This window comes from Musca domestica, unplaced genomic scaffold (genome assembly GCF_030504385.1).
Source record: "Musca domestica strain aabys unplaced genomic scaffold, Musca_domestica.polishedcontigs.V.1.1 9, whole genome shotgun sequence".
NCBI classification, from domain to species: domain Eukaryota; kingdom Metazoa; phylum Arthropoda; class Insecta; order Diptera; family Muscidae; genus Musca; species Musca domestica.
In genome coordinates this window covers 5030953-5043511 of record NW_026712435.1, presented here as the reverse complement: position 1 = coordinate 5043511, position 12559 = coordinate 5030953, and positions in this window count along the sequence as shown.

Sequence of the window (12559 nt, the reverse complement as noted above, 5' to 3'; positions counted from 1 at the left end):
TTCTAAGTATTCAAGTATTGAGGCATCATATTGTTCTTTTATCTCGGGTGTTTTCATTCGCTTTTTCTCCATTCTGTAGAATTGAGCATTGTTTCGGGAATTCCCCAATTCGTCGCATTTTTTGAATGGGAGAGTCACCACATATCTTTCATCCTTGTTCCGTATTGTGGTTTCAGTGTAGTCCTGTTCACAAAATTGGTCTTCTTCTGGGCGTTAAAATTTTAGGGGTCTCTTCCACCTCCCAAAAACGTGTAAGTACTTTCTCTATTGAAGTTGTGTTTAGAAGTGACATTTGTTTTCGATGAAGGGTGCTTCTCGGTATGGGTCCTCCAACTATCAATACAAATCTGATTTTTTGAATTAAAATTGTTGAATTAAAAATGTTTTTATCGGAGTTCAAATCGTGTATATTAATGGTTCTATGTATTTTCCAATAAATAAATCAATTGGTTGACTGACTAAAAATTTGGCGTCAGTCAGTTCTAATGGAGCCAGTTACATCCCGAAGTTGTGATTCATCTAAGCTTTGTGGTGGTAAAATTGAAGGTAAGTTCTTTAATTTTTCTTACTTGAATCTCATGTAAACAACCAAGATTTCGTTGAAGTCTCAATAACAAATAGACTTAAGCCAGTGACATGAACTAAGTTGTTCCGTTTTGGAAACTTCAAAAAGCTTTTCATCTTTTCAGAAATAAAGGTTGATTGTGATGCAGAGTCTATTAAAGTTTGGGCATCGTAAAGTTGTCCTTTACTTTCATTTTGTACTATTGCTATTGAAAGTAGCGTTCCCCCAAATTGTCGCTCACTAATTTGTTTACCTTGGAGGGTCAAAGCATTAATGGTTGGTTCTAGGTTTGTAATGAACTGTATTTCATTTGTAAGAGCGGCAGCACTAGTACTAGGTGCTTCCACTCGTGGTAGGTATTTTTCCATTCCCCTGTGTAACAAAATATTGTGTCTCATCATACAAATACGGCTGCCAAAGCGACTTTTGCAATCATTTACTCCGTGATTTGATGACAAGCAATTGTAGCATAAGTGTGATGTTTTCACGATGTGAGGAAAGGGGGTAATGCAAAGCAAACCAATATAAAATAAATAAAAACACACGATAGTGGGGTTATTTTTAAATTTAAGATGAGGCAAAAGCCAGGCTTTATTGATAATAAATAAAAAGGGTTTGGTAAACAATATTACCTTATTTGCACAATATCGGGGAGAGCCTTCGTTCGTATTGACGCGATAGAAGAAGAGAGCGTGTTATAATAACACAACGATCTCAATATGAAGTAAGGAAGCATTTTCAGTCGGACGGTAGTAAAGACTATGACGCGAGCGGTGTCTATAATCCGTATGCGGACAACGCCAACTATTAATTGTGGATTTAACCACGGTCTTCGAATCAACGTGAAGAAGAGTGTGGCGATCTTCGTTGCATACGGCACACTTTCTTTTACTACGGCAGTTCCTAGCTTGGTGGGATTTCGCTAAACACCGTATACATTCATTAAATTTAATAACAATTCTACGTCACATGTCAACATTCATGACTCGGAAGTCGCTACATCTATCAAGCGGGGGCATAAGATCACAAAGGCGACATTTGTGTGGGGCCGCAGATGAATTCCGAGGGAATTCGGACCTGTAGGTTTTGGCCGACTCCTCCTAGGAATGGGTAGTGGCAACCAGAGCAGCAGATAGACCCGAAGTTGTCAATTTTAGGGTTAACAGCAGAGACCGAAACCGCAGATGAAGCCACAGATATGGATTCGGACTCGGTTTGCATCGGTTCGACAGCGGAGGCTAGGGCGGCAGATGAATCCGTTCTTCTTCCGAATATAATTTCATCGACATACTATATAACGAGAAGAGAACCATTTTAATTACTAATAGAGGGGTGGTCGGTCAGAATGACCAACATGGTGGTGGGCCACCTCACAACGCCGTTCTCGATTCGGACGTCTGCGACTCGAACTTGACAGTCAGTTCCCGGATGAACATTCACGACTTGGCCTAATTTCCACAGCGTTGGTGGAAGCTGATCATGACGAACAACATCTAGTTCGTCTATGGCTATCTCGCGCTCTTGAAATTTCCATTTATACTTCATGTGAAAATGTTTCAAATATTCCTCTTTCCACCTCAAACTAAAATGGTGGGCGAGAGCCTGAACTTTCCTAAACCGATTAACTGGACTTAATGGTTGCTCTGATGAAAGTTTCAGGCGGTGCTAACAAAGGAGCCCCAATATGAATATGTCCTGAGGTTAACGCGACTATTTCAACAGAACTTTCCAACATCGGGCAAAGTGGACGGGAATTTAAACATGCTTGTATCCTAGCCAAAATTGTTGGTAATTAGTCCAACATGTACTTTAGATTTCGAGCTTGCTTTCGAAAATGTAATTTGAAGCTCTTGACTCTAGTTTCCCATAACCCTCCCATGTGAGGAGCACCAGAAGGTAGGTCCTGATCTGATAACGTGGAAGAGACTGAGCCAGCACTTTCATGGAGGAATTCTCTAAAAATCCTCTGAATTTCCCGCGAAGCTCAACAAAATGTGTTCCATTATCCGAAAAAATGAAAGTGGGACCCGACACGCAAGTAGACCACTCAAGAGTATGCCTTTTCCGATAGGAAAAGACATGAAGTTCGGCAGAAACTCCTGGAATATCTTGGAAACATGATCTAGTTTACCTGGGGGAGATTGTGACAAATTTTTTCCAATCAGCCTCAGTAGCTATCAAAAGTGAATCATGAATTAAACAATTTCGAAATAGCCGAAATATCTTCTCTCTTAGTGCAATTGGATTTATTAATTATATGATTAACTGTCAAGTAGAATCAATCTCATCCACCTAATACCCGATCTGAAATAAAAGGGGACGCTGACGCAGGATCTATCAGCGCCCTAGCAGGATATGAAACTCCTTGGTGAACGATATTCACCATAGCCGTACCTAAAAGTACAAATTTGTTCTGAGCCGTGTAAAACACTTGACGGGGTACACTTTCAGCCGATGTGGATGCTACACAATTTCCCGAATTGGATTGCCTAGAGCTTCCCTTGTGATCTTCCGGATCAAATGACACAAGTTCTCTAATCCATTAATTTGGGATTTTAAAGACTGGAAATTCAATTCCTCATCACGCATAAATTCAAAGCTAGCGTTGGGGTCAAGAGTATTTTCAAAGTTTTTTTTTTTTAAAATCTCTACTACGATAAGTAAAGGTACAACGCCTAAACAAAAATTCGCTCCGAAAAATTAGCCAAAAACCAAATTCTACTTCGCACAACATACGAAGGAGCAACAAATCAACAAATCAAAATTTCTCAAATGTTCAAAATACGTACCTAAAAGCTTCGAAATTTTTAAAAAACCACACTATAGGGCCAAAAATTCGAAAACTTTCGCGAAATAGTTGCCTTGAACCTCTCACACAATAGTGAAAAATCGAAATTTCATCTTCTATTTCCAAAATTATAATCTCCAATGAGATATTTAGCAACTGATAAAAAGGTAACACGAACAATGTGAGGAAATCAATAAATAAATATAAAAATTTTTAAAAAAAATATTAATAAATATATTTAAAAATGATAAAATTTTCCAAAAATTGTATATTTTACCGATAATTTTCCAAAAAAAACCTTTTACGCGAACAAAAAATTCAAAATATATTAATTTTTACTCTTTTTTCACGGTTCGCCTGTAATACACCGAACGATAGAAAGATATCAACGCCTGTGATCATCAGCCGTGTGCCTACCACTGCGTTTGTATGTTTGTATACCGATCACTAGCAAACAACCAAACAAACCAATGTAATTGCTGCGTGTATTTTTTGGGGGTGATTTTAATTAATACTTAAATTGCGAAAAATACAAATTTGCAAAAAAATTAAAAATTTTTTAATTTCAACTATATCGATCGATAGGAAATTTTACGTACATGAAAGAGACACACGACAATAATATTTTATTTTCACAGAAAATCCAAAAAAAACCTTTTTAACAATTATTTTGGTTTATTTGTTTTTTATGATTTTTTTTTTTCGAATGCCGACGGCAAAACAAAACTTGAAAGCGGGGGAACGGGTAAGTGAAGCGTTGTAGAATGGCCACTGAACAAATAAACGACACGATTGTTGTTGTTTTATACATATTTATACCCTCCACCATAGTATGGAGGGTATATTAAGTTTGTCATTCCGTTTGTAACACCTCGAAATATACATTTTAGACCCCACAAAGTATATAAATTCTTGATCAGCATAAAATTCTATGTCGATTTATCAATGTCCGTCCGTCTGTCCGTCTATCCGTCTGTCCGTCTGTGGAAATCACTCTAGCTTCCGAACGAAATGAAGTAGGTTGATAAAATTTTACTCAAATGTGTACAATGTCTGCAGGACTTTTGGTATTGAAAATGGGCCATGTAGGTCCACGTCTTCGTATAGCCCCCATATAACGGTACCTCCCGATATGCGGTATTTTCATGATTTTAGCGACATTATTTACCGGAATTGTTGCAAATTGGTATTTGACGTTTTTAATAGATACTACAGCATAAAACAGAAAATGGGCCATGTAGGTCCACGTCTTCGTATAGCCCCCATGTAACGGTACCCCCCGATATTCGGTATTTTGATCATTTTAGCGACATTATTTACCGGAATTGTTTCAGTTTTAGAATTTTAAGTTCGTAATGAATACTACATCCTAAGACAAAAAAAAAAATGAGTCATGTAGGTCCACGTCTTCGTATAGCCCCCATATAACGGTACCTCCCGATATTCGGTATTTTGATGATTTTAGCGGCATTATTTACCGGAATTGTTTCACATTTTGCATTTGAAGTTCATAATGGATGCTACAGCCTATCACAGAAAGTTGTCTATGCAGGTCCACGCCTTCGTATAGCCCCCATATAACGGTACCCCCCGATCTTCGGTATTTTCATGATTGTAGCGACATTATTTACCGGAATTGATTCAAATTTCGCATTTGAAGTTCGTGAAGTTCGATATTGCAGCCTATGACAAAAAAAAGGCCTGTGCATTATAAACACATTTTTTTTTCAAGTTTCGCATTTGAATATTGTAATAGCTTGTGACAAAAGTTGCCTATGCAGGTCCACATGGTCGTATAGACTCTAACATACGGCTACATTAGGTATTTTCAAGATTTTAACAGATTTTTAACGGATTTTACTTTAATTCTTTTTTGAAGATTGTTAAATTTGTACCAAATGGTGGAGGGTATTCAAAGTTCGGCCCGGCCGAACTTACAGCTTTTTTACTTGTTTCTTTTAATTCTTTCTGAAAGAATATTATTTTTTCACAAGGCACCTTTTCACTGTACGTACCTGGTTGTTTTTTATGGAAACACGATGATGATGATGTGTGGACTATATGTTATTGTTGATTTGTTGGTGAAGATGCTTTGCAAAAGAAGAAAACAATTAATTTATTGTTGCCGACAGCTAGTTATCCCGTCCGAAGTGACCAATGTTTGCGCCAATGCGGGGAAAGGGGGAATTGCAAAGGAAACCAATATAAAATAAAATAAATAAAACCACACGATATCGGGGTTAGTTTTTAATATAAAATAAGGCCATTTGCCACTCGTTGAAATCTGTTGACATTGACAGATTTCAACGATATTAATAATTTACAAGTAATTAGATTGTTAACGGAGCAAAATAATAATTTTCAATCTGAATTAAACAAATATAATGAGCTGTCACTGGTAATTTTAACAGCTGTCGGACAATTGGCTTAGAAACGAAAGCAGTCTGAAGTTTGTTGCAATTTTTCCATTTCACCCTGTATTGTGCCGGTTGTTGCATCTCCAGAAACTAGTTAGGGACGGGAAATTGGGGCTAAGTGACTTCTAGACAAGCAATTTCTGCAATACCCCTGACGCTCCACTGCCTCATACCACTGGAAGGTTGTCTGCCTGCAGAACTTTTCACAAGCACTGAGGGCATGGTCTTCTTGGCATAGTCCACATGAATATTGCCAGTAACTGGGTCTTTCACTGTGGCCGGGGTCTTACGTCAGATCTGCTCCTCTGTCGCCTTTCACTGGGTGTGGAACTGGGGCTTCTGTTGTGTCTATGGCCTGGTCTGCTGGGACTGCGTTGGATTTGTCGTAAGGGTCTGCTGGCGCTTCGTGCTGTTGAACGGGCAGGTGAGTCTGGGCTACGTCTGCGATCGTCTAGACGGCAGTCCTGGTTGGGAAAATAAGCGGCCATATCTGAAAAAACTAAAGGCGAGTACTAAGTTCTCTTTTGAGTGATAATCCAACTAGTCAGTCAGAAAATAATTTGACAATTTTTGTTGTGGGTCTGCTAATGTTGTCACTTGTCGTCCGTATTGACGTCCAGATACGTTTTTTTCGATACGACGCGACTTCCATTCATGCGGAACCAACCTATCATCTGTTACGACAACTAAATCTCCTTCTTTGATATCCTCTTTTTCATATTTCCACTAAGTTCTTCTGTGATGTTCGTGAAGATATTCTAATTTCCATCTGTTGGAAAAATATAGAGAAATAACTTTGAGTCTTTTCCAACGATTCACTACCTTAAATTTGTATCTGAAATGTCTGGTTCAGCTGAGGTAAGAATAGATGTTCCTATTAAGAAATGACCAGGAGTGATAGAGAAAAGGTCATTGCAGGACTTAAGGGTCGCGAATTAAGACAGCCTTTAATTCTTGCTAAAATAGTGGTAAACTCTTCAAGAGTGAAATTCATTTTTGGCATACTTTTTCGCAAATGAATTTTGAATGATTTAACACCAGCTTCCCACAAGCCGCCCATGCGCGGAGAATCAGGAGGAATAAATTTACAAGTAAGATTTTGAACGAAGTTATTTTGAATATTCTTCATGAAAGCTAATCGATCTCGTTTTAATAGATCCACCGCTCCCACAAAGTTAGTTTTGCTGTCATAGAATAAACAAGATGTACAACGTCGCCGACTAAAAGCGGCGAGAAAGGCATATTTCGACAAATCGCGTGTGGGTTCTAAATATATAGCTTTAGTGGCGAAACAAACAAGCAGGAACACGCAGCTTTTAATGTTAACTTTTAATGTTAAAGGGTCCTGCAAAATCTACCCCTGTATTTGTGAAGAGTCGAGAAAGAAAAGCACATTCGGGTGGTAGTAAAGCCATTATTTGATTTTGGGTTTGTTTTTTTTTTTTTTAATTAAACAAATTCGACATTTTCGTATGGTTTGTTTGACTAGCGACTTGACTCCAAATATCCAGAATTCGGACCTTAATACTTGGGTCATTTATTGATTTGAATTCGACTAACAATTTGCTAAGTTTTGCACCATGTGGTAGTATTATTGGATGACGTTCGTTGTATGTAAGGACTGGCTATTGTACTAATGTGCCATCTGCTCTAATAATACCCCTTGAGTCTAGAAACGGGTTCAGTGTCAATGGAGGACTTGGAGGAGATATTTGAGTCTTTTTCATTAGTGAGTTGTATTCGTCTGCATATACGAATTATGCAAGATCGTTTTTCATCTTGGATTTCATCTGATATAAGGTCTTTTGATGAGATGCGAGGGTGTTATCTATGTGCTCCAGTATTTTTCCAGAGTCATAGGGCATATGCGTATGATCGATAAACATTAGCTAAAGAGCAGAAATTTTTTAAAAAGCCATCTCTTTCCGGAAAAGAGTCATGACTTTTGCCGTTTTGGCATCCAAATTTGTGTCAATTGGGATATCTTGTGTTGGCCAACGGTCTTCAGGCATTCTGAGCCATTGAGGTCCCAACCACCAGAGTTCATTAGTCCTTAGCTCTACGGGTGAACATCCACGGCTCGCAATATCAGCTGGATTATTTTTCGAATCGACATGTCTCCAATTTTCTTGTCAAACATTATCAGAAATATGTGAGACTCTATTTCCAACAAAAGGGCTCCAATGACAAAAAGGCTTTTTTAACCATGCTAATTTGGGAACCGTAACATTACGTTTCGTTCATCCTACAGCGCCAGTTCTGCTTACCGAAATGGCCCACTGGGCGCATTTTATCACAACCACTCCTTCATATCAAGAAATATATAGCGTGGCTCCATACGCGCTTGACGACCATTTGTTGCATTATTAGCTTGGCTACGACGACCACCAGTGCCAGCCATACACATGGGTCAAATAATTTGGCTATCGTTGATAAAACATCTCGTTTGGAAGATTAATTTTTATTTTCCATAGAAGGTGGTGTGAAAGAAAAAAAATTGCCTGAAATATACCATCGAATTCCAAGGGTCTTATTAGAAGCATCTTCGGAAATTTTTAGCCAATTAAGTGGTAGTAAATGTTCATGTGGAATATCTTGTATCATTTTGCGATCATTTGACGCCCATTTCATGAGTGTAAAACCAGCAGAGTCTAACGCGGCAGTTAATTCCTTTAGGGCTTTGATTGATTCATCTTCAGTGTGGCCGCCAGCTAATCATCATCAATATATAAATTGTTCAAAATTGCATTTGCGGCTCTAGGATATGAATCTTTAAATCCTCTGCTAGTTTAAGAAGAGTTCTCAATGCTAAATATGGTGCGAAGTTAACTCCAAATGTTACTGTTAGCATTTCATCTATTTCATTCGGATTGATATTACCACATATGACCAAGTTCTAAGTATTCAAGTATTGAGGCATCATATTGTTCTTTTATCTCGGGTGTTTTCATTCGCTTTTTCTCCATTCTGTAGAATTGAGCATTGTTTCGGGAATTCCCCAATTCGTCGCATTTTTTGAATGGGAGAGTCACCACATATCTTTCATCCTTGTTCCGTATTGTGGTTTCAGTGTAGTCCTGTTCACAAAATTGGTCTTCTTCTGGGCGTTAAAATTTTAGGGGTCTCTTCCACCTCCCAAAAACGTGTAAGTACTTTCTCTATTGAAGTTGTGTTTAGAAGTGACATTTGTTTTCGATGAAGGGTGCTTCTCGGTATGGGTCCTCCAACTATCAATACAAATCTGATTTTTTGAATTAAAATTGTTGAATTAAAAATGTTTTTATCGGAGTTCAAATCGTGTATATTAATGGTTCTATGTATTTTCCAATAAATAAATCAATTGGTTGACTGACTAAAAATTTGGCGTCAGTCAGTTCTAATGGAGCCAGTTTCATCCCGAAGTTGTGATTCATCTAAGCTTTGTGGTGGTAAAATTGAAGGTAAGTTCTTTAATTTTTCTTACTTGAATCTCATGTAAACAACCAAGATTTCGTTGAAGTCTCAATAACAAATAGACTTAAGCCAGTGACATGAACTAAGTTGTTCCGTTTTGGAAACTTCAAAAAGCTTTTCATCTTTTCAGAAATAAAGGTGGATTGTGATGCAGAGTCTATTAAAGTTTGGGCATCGTAAAGTTGTCCTTTACTTTCATTTTGTACTATTGCTATTGAAAGTAGCGTTCCCCCAAATTGTCGCTCACTAATTTGTTTACCTTGGAGGGTCAAAGCATTAATGGTTGGTTCTAGGTTTGTAATGAACTGTATTTCATTTGTAAGAGCGGCAGCACTAGTACTAGGTGCTTCCACTCGTGGTAGGTATTTTTCCATTCCCCTGTGTAACAAAATATTGTGTCTCATTATACAAATACGGCTGCCAAAGCGACTTTTGCAATCATTTACTCCGTGATTTGATGACAAGCAATTGTAGCATAAGTGTGATGTTTTCACGATGTGATTTCGGCCATTCACACTCTTTTTAAAAAATTCGCTGCAATCTCTGATGAAGTGATTTGATTTGCAGTCTTGGCATGTTTGAGTATTTTTATTTTGTTAAGGAAATATTACATTAGTAGGTCTTCCTTCAAAATTGTTTGTATTTTTTGAAAATTTTGTTTGTTTTCTGAGGCGTGTGATTGTTAGTTGGTTTTATTTGAGCAAATTTTAATGTAAAGGGCTTTATATTTCCAACTGATTCCAAAGCTTTGAATTTGTTTGTCAACAAAGCGTCAAACTGTTCTTATTTTCGAATATGTCTACAATCGTTTAATTAGTTCTCGAATTCTTCTAAAAAGCCTCTAGGTAATTTCGTTGAACAAATATATATTAAAATCGGATCCCATTCTTTAAAATCGATATCAAGCATCCCCAGTTTCTGAATGCTGCTATTAAGAGTTCGTTGTAGTTTTTGAATATTGTGACTTGATTCTGTAAAAACGCCAGGTAGTCAAAAAGTGTCTTCATTAATTTGCATTCTTTTATTCTCCTAACGATCTGTGAGGTTTTTCCATGCTAATGTAAATCGATCATTAGTTAGTGGGATATGCGAAATAATCTAATAGCTTCTTCTAGCTTCTCCTGCAGTCTTTTGAGTTAAAGGGAATAATTTTTCGACATTGCTTAATTTTGAGTTGTTTATGTAAACTGCTAAAAATAGATCTCTGATGGTCGGCCATTCCATATAACCACCTTTAAAAGTGTCTGTATCGCATGGAGGTAGCCGCGATACATTTGTGAAATCCACATCCCTTCCTTGTTGCGACATCTTTGACTCTCTTTTCACTTTTTCCTGTGTTTTTCATTCATAAGATTTCTTAATTTGTCCATTTATTGAACTCAGCGATTTTTTGTACGATCCCATGGTATCCACATATTGCTTCCTACATACCGTGTCATCAGGTTTAGTTATTGAAAAATTTGATATGTAATCCAGAAGATTGTTGACGCAAGAGGATAAGTTTCTGTCTTCAATTTTCTTTCTCCAAACAATCTATATTTCGTTTCTTTTCAAAAAGTTTAAAATATTTGAAAATTTTAAAAAATTGACTTTTTTGACGCCGGACTGATTTGATTAAAAATGTTTGTTGGGTTGCTAGAAGGTGTCAACTTTTAGCCAAAATGAGCAAAAAAGAAAAAAAAACTCTTAAAGTCCACTTACAGGAGGATTTTATTTTTGCAAATCAAAAAATAATCCAAAGTTTTTTTAACAAACGAGAATTGCAAAAGCAGAAATTATTAGAGATTTATTGTTAAAATAAACGATTTTGTTTTTTAAAAACACGAGAGTCTAGGTTGATTATCAAAAGGAAGTTGAAAATTCCAAAAAATTTCAAAGAATCCAAAAATTTTTTTCAATGAAGTAAAAATGTGTCTGGGTTGCCAAACAAAAGTTTCACTAAAATCGATTAATATCCTATAACAGGATTATTTTATTTTTAAAGCCAATAACTGTATTTTATGATTGCTGTAAAACTTTGTTTGATTCAACAAATTTTTTAAATTAGCAACGAGAGTTAAAAAAATAATGTATGTAAAAACTAATGTATGTTAAACTAACTTACAAGCCACTCGTCCGACAGCTGTTAAAATTATTATATGACAGCTCATTATATTGTTTACAAGCGTACAAAAGCATTGTGGTGAGATGTTGTTCGTGATGGAATTGAAGCGTGATAGTGTGATTTCTTTATATTTGGCTGGAAAACCACAAGTGGCTATCATTAAAGCACTCCAGCATTTAAATGTGAATTAATTTGTCTCGTACTATCGCTCATATGTGTAAAATGTCTGCAGGACTTTTGGTATTGAAAATGGGCCATGTAGGTCCACGTCTTCGTATAGCCCCCATATAACGGTACCTCCCGATATGCGGTATTTTGATGATTCTAGCGACATTTTTTACTGGAATTGTTTCAAAATTAACATTTAAAGTTCATAATAGATGCTACGGCCTAAGACAGAAAATGAGCCATATAGGTTTACGTCTTCGTATAGCCCCCATATAACGGTACCTCCCGATATTCGGTATTTTCATGATTTTAGCGACATTATTTACCGGAATTGTTACAAATTGGTATTTGACGTTTTTAATAGATACTACAGCATAAAACAGAAAATGGGCCATGTAGGTCCACGTCTTCGTATAGCCCCCATGTAACGGTACCCCCCGATATTCGGTATTTTGATCATTTTAGCGACATTATTTACCGGAATTGTTTCAGTTTTAGTATTTGAAGTTCGTAATGAATACTACATCCTAAGACAAAAAAAAAAAATGAGTCATGTAGGTCCACGTCTTCGTATAGCCCCCATATAACGGTACCTCCCGATATTCGGTATTTTGATGATTTTAGCGGCATTATTTACCGGAATTGTTTCACATTTTGCATTTGAAGTTCATAATGGGTGCTACAGCTTATCACAGAAATGAATACTACAGCCTATGACGGAAAATTGTCTGTGCAGGTCCACCTCTTCATATAGCCCCCATATAACGGTACCCCCGATATTCGGTAGTTTGATGATTTTAGCGACATTATTTACCGGAATTGTTTAAAATTTCGCATTTGAAGTTCGTGAAGTTCGATATTGCAGCCTATGACAGAAAAATGCCTGTGCATTATAAACACATTTTTTTTTCAAGTTTCGCATTTGAATATTGTAATAGCTTGTGACAAAAGTTGCCTATGCAGGTCCCCATGGTCGTATAGACCCTAACATACGGCTACATTAGGTATTTTCAAGATTTTAACAGATTTTTAACGGATTTTACTATTATTTTTTTTTTGTTAAA